Consider the following 9,646-nt stretch of genomic DNA (forward strand, 5'->3'; position numbering starts at 1 on the left):
TTGTAAATGGGCCAAATCGGTCCATGTTTTGATGTAGCTGCCATATAAACCGATCTTGGGTCTTGACTTCTTGAGCCTCTAGAGAGGGCAATTCTTCTCCGATTAGACTGAAATTTTGCACGTGGTGTTTTGGTATCACTTCCAACAACTGAGATAAGTATGGTTCAAATCGGTCCATGTTTTGATGCCATATAAAGTGCGCAATTTTTGTCCGATTTGATTGAAATTTAGCACGAAGTGTTTTGGTATATTTTTCAATAACTGTGTCAAGTATGATTCAAATCGGTTCATAATCTGGTATAGCTGTCATATATTGGGTTGCCCAAAAAGTAATTGCGGATTTTTTAAAAGAAAGTAAATGCATTTTTAATAAGACTTAGAATGAAATTTAATCAAATATACTTTTTTCAACGCCGACTATATGAAAAATCCGCAATTACTATTTGGGCAACCCAATAAATCGATCTTGGATCTTGACTTATTGAGCCAATAGAGCGCGCAATTCTCATCCGATTTGGCTGAAATTTTGCATTAGGTGTTTTGTTATGACTTCCAATAACTGTGCTAGGTATAGCGCAAATCGGTACATAACCTGATATAGCTGACATATAAACCGATGTGGGATCTTGACTTCTTGACCTTCAACATACGTGTCTTATATGGTCTGAATCGATCAATAGCTTGATACAGTTCTCATATAAACCGATCTCCCGATTTTGCTTCTTGAGCCCCTATAAGGCTCAATTCTTATCCGAATGAACTGAAATATTACACAATAGCATATTCTTATTCAAAATTCTTTGTTTGCCTAAAAAGAGATACTGCGCATAGAACTTGACAAATACAATCCATGGTGGAGGGTATATAAGATTCGGCCCGGCCGAATTTAGCACGCTCTTAATTGTTTAATGTAGAAACCATTAAATGCAAGAAGCCACTATCCAGAAATCTCAGGAATATACTCTTCCTCTTATATTAAGAGTATAATAAATCACCGACTTTCGACAAGACAATTCTTTCCCAAAACATGAACTTATATGACGCGAAACATTTTTTTTAACTAGTTTCATGTGTCCACTTTACGCCAATACTTTGGATGGACCGTAGACAGAAAACATGATCGTATGCGGCTTTAAATTCAAATTTCCATTAAGGAACAGTAGACAAACTTCTCACATATCAATGCTTGCTATCCAATTCAAGTTTTAAGCTCAATGATAAGGAATCTCCTTTTTAAAGCCGAGCCCGAACCGCATGACTCAGTGCGATAACAATTTAGGGAAAAGTTTTTACATGTGTGGCATACTAACTCACAAATTTCGCCAGGATTAGGAGAGCAAAACCACGGCTGACATTTTTTTTAGGGTTTTGCCAGGATTCGAACCTATGCATTCTGGGTTCATAGCCTGACATGCTATAATTTGCGCCACGATGTCCTACACAATAAAGACCAACTCAGAATAAATGTGACTACACTTCTAAAAAACACCCTTTATAAACCTTTACAAAATTCTTTCGTTTAAATTTGCGGTTAGAACCTTCACATATTAGTTACCAGGTGTAAATAAATATTGAAAAATAATTTAAATTTTACCCCATTTGAATACCTTCCACTGTATTCAACGTGTATTGTTGTTTTTGTTTTCTCTTAAATCACATGCATGTTAGCTTAAGGAAATTAAATGATTATCTCTCCTATACTTGTACAGACTTGCTAAATATTGATTGTTTGAAAACAATTCTTTAGACACAAAAGGCTTTTATTTGATTAAGTTAAAAAAAAACATAATTCTTTGTATACTTTATATGGATTTGTTTCTATTTGATGCAATTGTCAATGTAGATATTTACGAATATTTGCGATTATTAGCTTAGGCGGCAAAAGGGTAGAGAGCAAAGAATCATATCCATATAAATAAAAGTAGGTTAAAATTAGTCAAATTGCCCGTTTGAATCACATTTTTCAAGATAATTAAGACACAGGGTCTGGTTAATAAAACAAGTTAAATTTTAAGATTTCTTGTCACTTTTCTATTGAATATTAGTATTAAAGGGTAATTTTTTAGCTATTATCTTTTTGGCAACACTGGTTTAAACAGCCCACACACGCTTCGTGTTTTGTTTCACTCTCAAACATCTTCAGTTTGGTCTATAATTTAACCATGAATCGTCTTACAAATGAGCAACATTTGCAATTTATTGAATTTTTTATCAAAATGCGTGCTCTGTTAAGAAAGTTCATCGCGCTCATTTTTCATTTCATTTCGAAGAAGGGTTTTTTGTACTTTTATTTGTAATAGAAACAGATAACTTTACGGTCTGCAGCCGGACAATAGGAATTATTTGAAGACCTAATAAATTTAGAGCAAAACGTGTGAAAAAAATTCGATTAAATTTTCTAAAAAAATTAATTTCGGTACGATTTTCTCTATAAACAAATTTCTATGAAAATTCCATGAAATTAAAATTTTTACGAAATTTTCTATAAAAAATAAATGTTGATGAACTATTGTAGGTTGCCCAAAAAGTAATTGCGGATTTTTTAAAAGAAAGTAAATGCATTTTTAATAAAACTTAGAATGAACTTTAATCAAATATGCTTTTATTACACTTTTTTCTAAAGCAAGCTAAAAGAAACAGCTGATAACTGACAGAAGAAAGAATGCAATTACAGAGTCACATGCTGTGAAAAAATTTGTCAACGCCAACTATATGAAAAATCCGCAATTACTTTTTGGGCAACCCAATATATAAACCTTATTTCGATGAAAAATGCTATACAAATTAAATATCCACATTTTTTTAAATCAGATTTCTATGAAATCTTATATATAACAAGTAAGAACGTGCTAAGTTCGACCGGGCCGAATCTTATATACCCTCCACCATGGATCGCATTTGTCCAGTTCTATGCGCGGTATCTCTTTTAAGGCAAACAAAGTATATTGAATAAGAACTGTTATGCTATTGGAGCTATATCAAGTTATAGTCCTATTCGCACCATAAATGAATGCTGAACATTGTAGAAGTCATTGTGTAATAGTTCAGTTCATTCGGATAAGAATTGCGCGGCTCAAGAAAAAAAATCGGTAGATAGGTTTATATGGGAGCTGTATCAAGCTGTTGATCGATTCAGACCATATTAGACTCGTATGTTGAAGGTCATGAGAGAAGCAGTTATACAAAATTTCTGCAAAATCGGATGAGAATTGCGCCCTCTAGAGGCTCAAGAAATCAAGACCCACGATCGGTTTATATGGCAGCTATATCAGGTTATGTACCGATTTGCGCCATACTTAGCACAGTTATTGGAAGTCATAACAAAACACCTCATGGAAAATTTCAGCCAAATCGGATAAGAATTGCGCCCTCTAGTGCCTGAAGAAATAAAGATTCAAGATCGGTTTATATGGCAGCTATATCAAATCGGACGAGAATTGCGCCCTCTAGAGGATCAATAAGTCAAGACCCAAGATCGGTTTACATGGCAGCTATATCAAAACATACACCGAACCATACCATACTTACACCGAACCATACTTAGCAAAATTGTTAGAAGTGATACTAAGACACTATGTGCAAAATTTCAGTGAAATCGGATGAGAATTGCGCCCTCTAGAGGCTCAAGAAATCAAGACCCACGATCGGTTTATATGGCAGCTATATCAACACATGGACCGATATGGTCCATCTACAATACCAACCGACCTACACCAATAAGAAGTATTTGTGCAAAATTTCAAGGGGCTAGCTTTACTCCTTCGGAAGTTAGGGTGCTTCTGCTACATCGACATAAAATGTCGCGACGATCAAGATTATATATACTTCATGGGATCTCCGACGAATATTTCGAGTAGTTACAAACAGAATGACGAAATTAGTATACTCCCCATCCTATGGTGGAGGGTATAAAAATAAAGGTTGATGAAATAAATATTTGTAAAGTTCTGTTAATAAATTATTGTATATAAACCTAATTTCAACGAAAAATTCTATAAAAATCGAAGTTCGACGAAAAATTTTGTTTTAAATCAGGTTTCTTGAAAATTTCTATAAAAAAAAAAATTTAACGAAATTTTCGATAAAAGTCGAATTTCAACCAAATTTTTATACAAAACAAAAATTCGTATATAATCAATTTTAGAGGAAATTTAAAAAAAAATTATTGCGGCCCGCCGCACATTGGGATAGAATCGAAAACAAGTAAAAGCGTGCTAAGTTCTTCCGGGCCGAATCTTGGGAGCCCACCACCATGGATTCTGCTAAAAATGTATGCAAAATAAATTTAGTTAAAGGGCATAATTTCTTCTACGTACCAAACTTCTGTCAAACCAGCACAAATTAAAGCTCCTAGGAAGCGAAATAGAATGATCGAGAGACCGGCTTACATGGGAGCTATATCATAGACTGATTTGGACCGTATTTGGCACGTTTGTTAAAAGTCGTAACAGAACACCGCAAATCGGACAAAAATTGCGGCTTGTAAGGATTCATGAAATCAAATCGGGAGATCGGTTTATATGGAAGCTTTATTAACTTATAGACCGATTTGGACCGTACTTGGCACTGTTGTTGGAAGTAATAACACAAAACATCATGCAAAATTTCAGGCTCAAGAGAAAAAGTCAAATCGGGAGATCGGTTTATATGAGAGCTATATCATGGTATAGACTGATTTTGACCGTACTTGGCACAGTTGTTGGAAAACATAGCAGAACACTACATGCAAAATTTAATTCAAATCGAACAAAAATAGCGGCTTCCAGGGGCTCAAGAATTCGAATCGGTAGATCAGTTTATATGGGAGCTATATCGGGTTATAAACCGATTCGAACCGTACCGATTCGAACACTACATGCCAAATTTCATCCAAATGCAACAAGAATTACGGCTTCCAGGGCTCAAGAAATCAAATCGGGAGATCGGTTTATATGAGAGCTATATCAGGTTATAGACCTATTTGGACCGTACTTGGCACAGTTGTTGGAAGTGGTAGCAGAACACTACGTGCAAAGTGTCATCCAAATCGAACAAAAATTGCGGCTTTCAGGAGCTTAAAAAATTCAAGTCGGAAGATCGGTTTCCATGGGAGCTATATCTAAATCTGAACCCCAACGACCAACATCAATACCAAGTATCTGTGCAAAATTTCAAGCGGCTAGTTTTACGTTTTCGACGTCTATCGTGTTTTCGACATGGCTAGATCGACTCAGAACATCGAGACGTTCAAGAATATATATATACTATATGGGGTCTTAGAGGAATATTTTGAGGTGTTACAAACGGAATGACTAGATTACTATACCCCCATATGGAAGGGATAGCGATAACGCTTTGGATGGAGCTGAGCTGTTTTCAATATCATGTGCAAAATTTCAAGTCCTAGGTGGTCCGGGAGCCTCTTGCCAGGGCCCTAAAGTTGGTCACCTCGGCATTTCGAAAAATAGTTTGGGCTATGAAATTTTTATTTGTGTTTCGACTTGCAAAACTCTTTTTTTTTGGCTGAATAAAACTCAAAAATGCCTACAAAAAAAAAACGAATGAAGACATCGTATTTCAAGGAGTTCTGAAGAGGCATATTTTTAATAATTTTTTCTATTCTATTTCACCGTACGCTGTTCAGATTAAGCTATAACAAATAAAATCGTGCAAGTTTGGCCGGGCAGAATCTTATATACCCTCCACCAGGGATGGCATTTGTCAAGTTCTTTGCCCAATATATCTTATAATGGATAAAAATTGCTATGCTATTTCAGCTATACCAAGTTATGAACCGATTGGGGTCGTACTTTTGGAGACCAAAGTAGAATTCATTGTGCAAAATTTCATTCAAATCGGATAAATCCTGTGGGTAACCACCATAAATGACCTATTACGAATGCTGACATGCTAACCCGTCTGCTACGCAGACGATGTTATAATACTTCTAAGGGGTAAGGATCCGAACGAGCTATGCAGAAGGGCCGAAAAAGTCTTGCATATGTCATATGACTTGGTTAGACCCAGAGGTCTCAATGTTATCCCAGAGAAGACTGAAATATGCCTGTTCACGAGGAAGACGAAGTTGGGCTAATTTAACGCACCATGTTTCCTCAATAAGACGATATCGATATCTGATAAGGTCAAATAATTAGGTGTGATCTTGGAGTCAAGTGCGAGGCACTGCTACCTTCGGCACAGTTACACAAATGGATCTAAGAGGACAGAGGGGGCCTGGGGGTCTACATTGAGAACCCAGGGGCTGAGATCTATTTTAGACTACCTGGCCATAATACGGTCCTGCTGGCAGAGATCCTGGCGATCACGGAATGGGTGACGTGGTGTGGTGCTAACGCAAAGATGTCGAGTGTGAACACCTTTACGGACAGTAAAGTTGACATAAGCGCAATAATAACCAGGACTGTAGGGTCACGAACAGTCTTGCAGTGTATGAAGGAAATTAAAGCCTTCTCTGGGGATGGCAAAATCCGCATCGTTTGGGTGCCGGGCCATAACGGAATAAGGGGGAATTAAACTACAGACAACTACAGGCAGTGAAGGCCAGAGGACTGCCGTCAATAAACTTGATTAACCCCGAGCCTTTCGGGTCGACGCAGTCCGAGTTAAGGGAGTGGGCAACGAATGCGAATGCAACATTTTGGAACAGCGAAACTGTCGGTAGGACGGCGAAAATCCTATGGGGGGATCCAGATCGTGAGAAGACGAGGCTATTACTAAAAGGAAGCAAGAAGGAGGTCAGTATAGCTATTGGTATCATAGCGGGACACGTAGGACTACGAGCTCACTTATGTAAAATCGGTGCGGCAAGTGATAGCATGTGTAGGGCATGCGGGGTAGATGATGAGACGTTGGATCATTTCCCTTGTCATTGCCCGGCTTTCGCGTCTAACAGATACCGGCACTTAGGTGGAGACACAATACCAGACATGAACCAACTTAGTGGAGTGGTATTGAAAACAATTAAGGATTTTGTAAGTAGCACGGAATTCCTTACTTAAAATTTTCTTTTTAAAGGTTACTTTATAGTTTTTAGAGCGCACAACAAGCCGATTACTGGCTTAGGTGTATGTCTATAGTGGCATGAGGCGGATTAATATCTGCACCCTCTTTTCAACGTAACCTAACCTAACCATTTAAGCCAAATCGGATATTAATTGCGCCCTCGGATTATATGGGAACTATATAAGGTTATGAACCATACTTGACGCAGTTGTTAGAAGTTAGAACAAAACACTTCATGCAAAATTTCAGCCAATTCGGATAATAATAGCGCCCTCTAGCGGCTCAAGAAGTCAAGATTCGAAATCGGTTTATATAGGAGCTTTATCAAGTTATGTTGATTATCAAACCCAAACGCCTCATGCAAAATTTCAGCTAATCGGATAATAATTGCGCCATCTAGGGGCATAAGTAGTCAAGATCCGAGATTGGTTTATATGGGAGCTATATCAGGTTATGAAACTATTTGGACTATACTTGGCAGATTTGTTGATGGCACACCGAAACACCCCATGCAAAATTTCAGCCAAATCGGATAATAATTGCGCCCTCTTGCGGCTGAAGAATTCAATATCCGAAATTGGTTTATATGGGAGCTATATCAGGGTATGTTGATGATCAAACCAAACCACCTCATGCTAAATTTCAGCCAAATCGGATAATAATTGCGCCCTCTACCGGCTTAAAAATTTAAGGTCTGAGATCGGTTTATATATGAGCTATATCAGATTGTGAACCGATTTCAGCCATACTTGGCACAGTTGTTGATGGTCAAACCAAAACACCTCGAGCACAGTTTCAGCTTAATCGGAAAATAATTGCGCCCTCTAGCGGTTCAAGAAGCCAAGACCCAAGATCGGTTCATATGGCAGTTATATCAACGTGGACTGATTTGACCCATTTACAATCCAAACCGACCTGCAATAACAAGAAGTATTTATGCGAAATTTCAAACACCTATCTTTACTCCTTCGAAAGTTAGCTTGCTTTGGATAAACAGACGGACGGACATGGCTAAATTGTCTAAGAATATCAAGGTGATTAAAAATATATACTTTGTTGGGACTCAGATCAATAGTCCAATATGTTACAAACGGAATGACGAAATTAGTATACCCCCATCCTATTGTGGAGGTTATAATAAGGAGGTCCCTTATGACTGAGCTTAAACTTCCTTCATTGATATGAAGAAAGTGTCTCTGCTGCGACTTATTGAAATATTCGTGAGGAAATTTTGAAGGATTGTATTAGCAAGTCCTTAAAGCCATCACTAACGTTGTATCTGTAGTCAATAGTCAAACGCCGCAAAAACTGACGATAAGTGAGTGCCTTCTTGCTATTTGGTCACTGCCCATCAATAACAATTCATGTCAATGCCATCATCACACTTCGGTTAGAGAACTATTGCAACTAAAGGGTGATTTTTTTGAGGTTAGGATTTTCATGCATTAGTATTTGACAGATCACGTGGGATTTCAGACATGGTGTCAAAGAGAAAGATGCTCAGTATGCTTTGACATTTCATCATGAATAGACTTACTAACGAGCAACGCTTGCAAATCATTGAATTTTATTACCAAAATCAGTGTTCGGTTCGAAATGTGTTCATTCACCGTTCAGCGATGAGGCTCATTTCTGGTTGAATGGCTACGTAAATAAGCAAAATTGCCGCATTTGGAGTGAAGAGCAACCAGAAGCCGTTCAAGAACTGCCCATGCATCCCGAAAAATGCACTGTTTGCTGTGGTTTGTACGCTGGTGGAATCATTGGACCGTATTTTTTCAAAGATGCTGTTGGACGCAACGTTACGGTGAATGAACACATTTCGAACCGAACACTGATTTTGGTAATAAAATTCAATGATTTGCAAGCGTTGCTCGTTAGTAAGTCTATTCATGATGAAATGTCAAAGCATACTGAGCATCTATCCCTTTGACACCATGTCTGAAATCCCACGTGATCTGTCAAATACTAATGCATGAAAATCCTAACCTCAAAAAAATCACCCTTTACTAAATCAATAAGATCTTACTACTTAAAGGACAAGGGAAAATACCTTTGATGGCCCAGTGTTGCCAACCAATAAAGTATGTTCTTTAAATATTACAGAATACAACAACCTTTAAAAAATATTGGGGATATCTTATATATATAAATCAAATTGTGTTTGTTTGTTTCTCTGTTCCGTATAGACTCAAAAACGGCTAAACTGATTTTCTTGAAATTTTCGCATAATGATCCCGTGGTGAAAATAGGGTACTACAAAGTACCCCTTACCCTAATTTTCAGAAACGCCAGATATCGGAGATGGGTGGTGCGATTTATGCGAAATTTTGTATGATCTCTTACAGTAACCTAAAAAAAATTCCGGATAGGATACAAAGGGGGGACGCTCCACCCCCAAAACCTACCTAGTATATATATAGACCAATCACAACAATATGGGATTCAAATGAATGGTAATTTAGATTCGAAAACATATCTGATGTCAAATTTTCCGACCAAGTGTTTGGGGGACCAGCCCAACCCCCAAAACACCCTTAAATCGGACATATTTACCGACCATGGCAATATGGGACTCAAATGAAAGGTATTTGCTAGCAGAATACGAGTTTGACATCCAAATGTGGGACCAAGTTTCTGGGGT

Source organism: Stomoxys calcitrans, chromosome 5 (genome assembly GCF_963082655.1).
Source record: "Stomoxys calcitrans chromosome 5, idStoCalc2.1, whole genome shotgun sequence".
NCBI lineage: Eukaryota > Metazoa > Arthropoda > Insecta > Diptera > Muscidae > Stomoxys > Stomoxys calcitrans.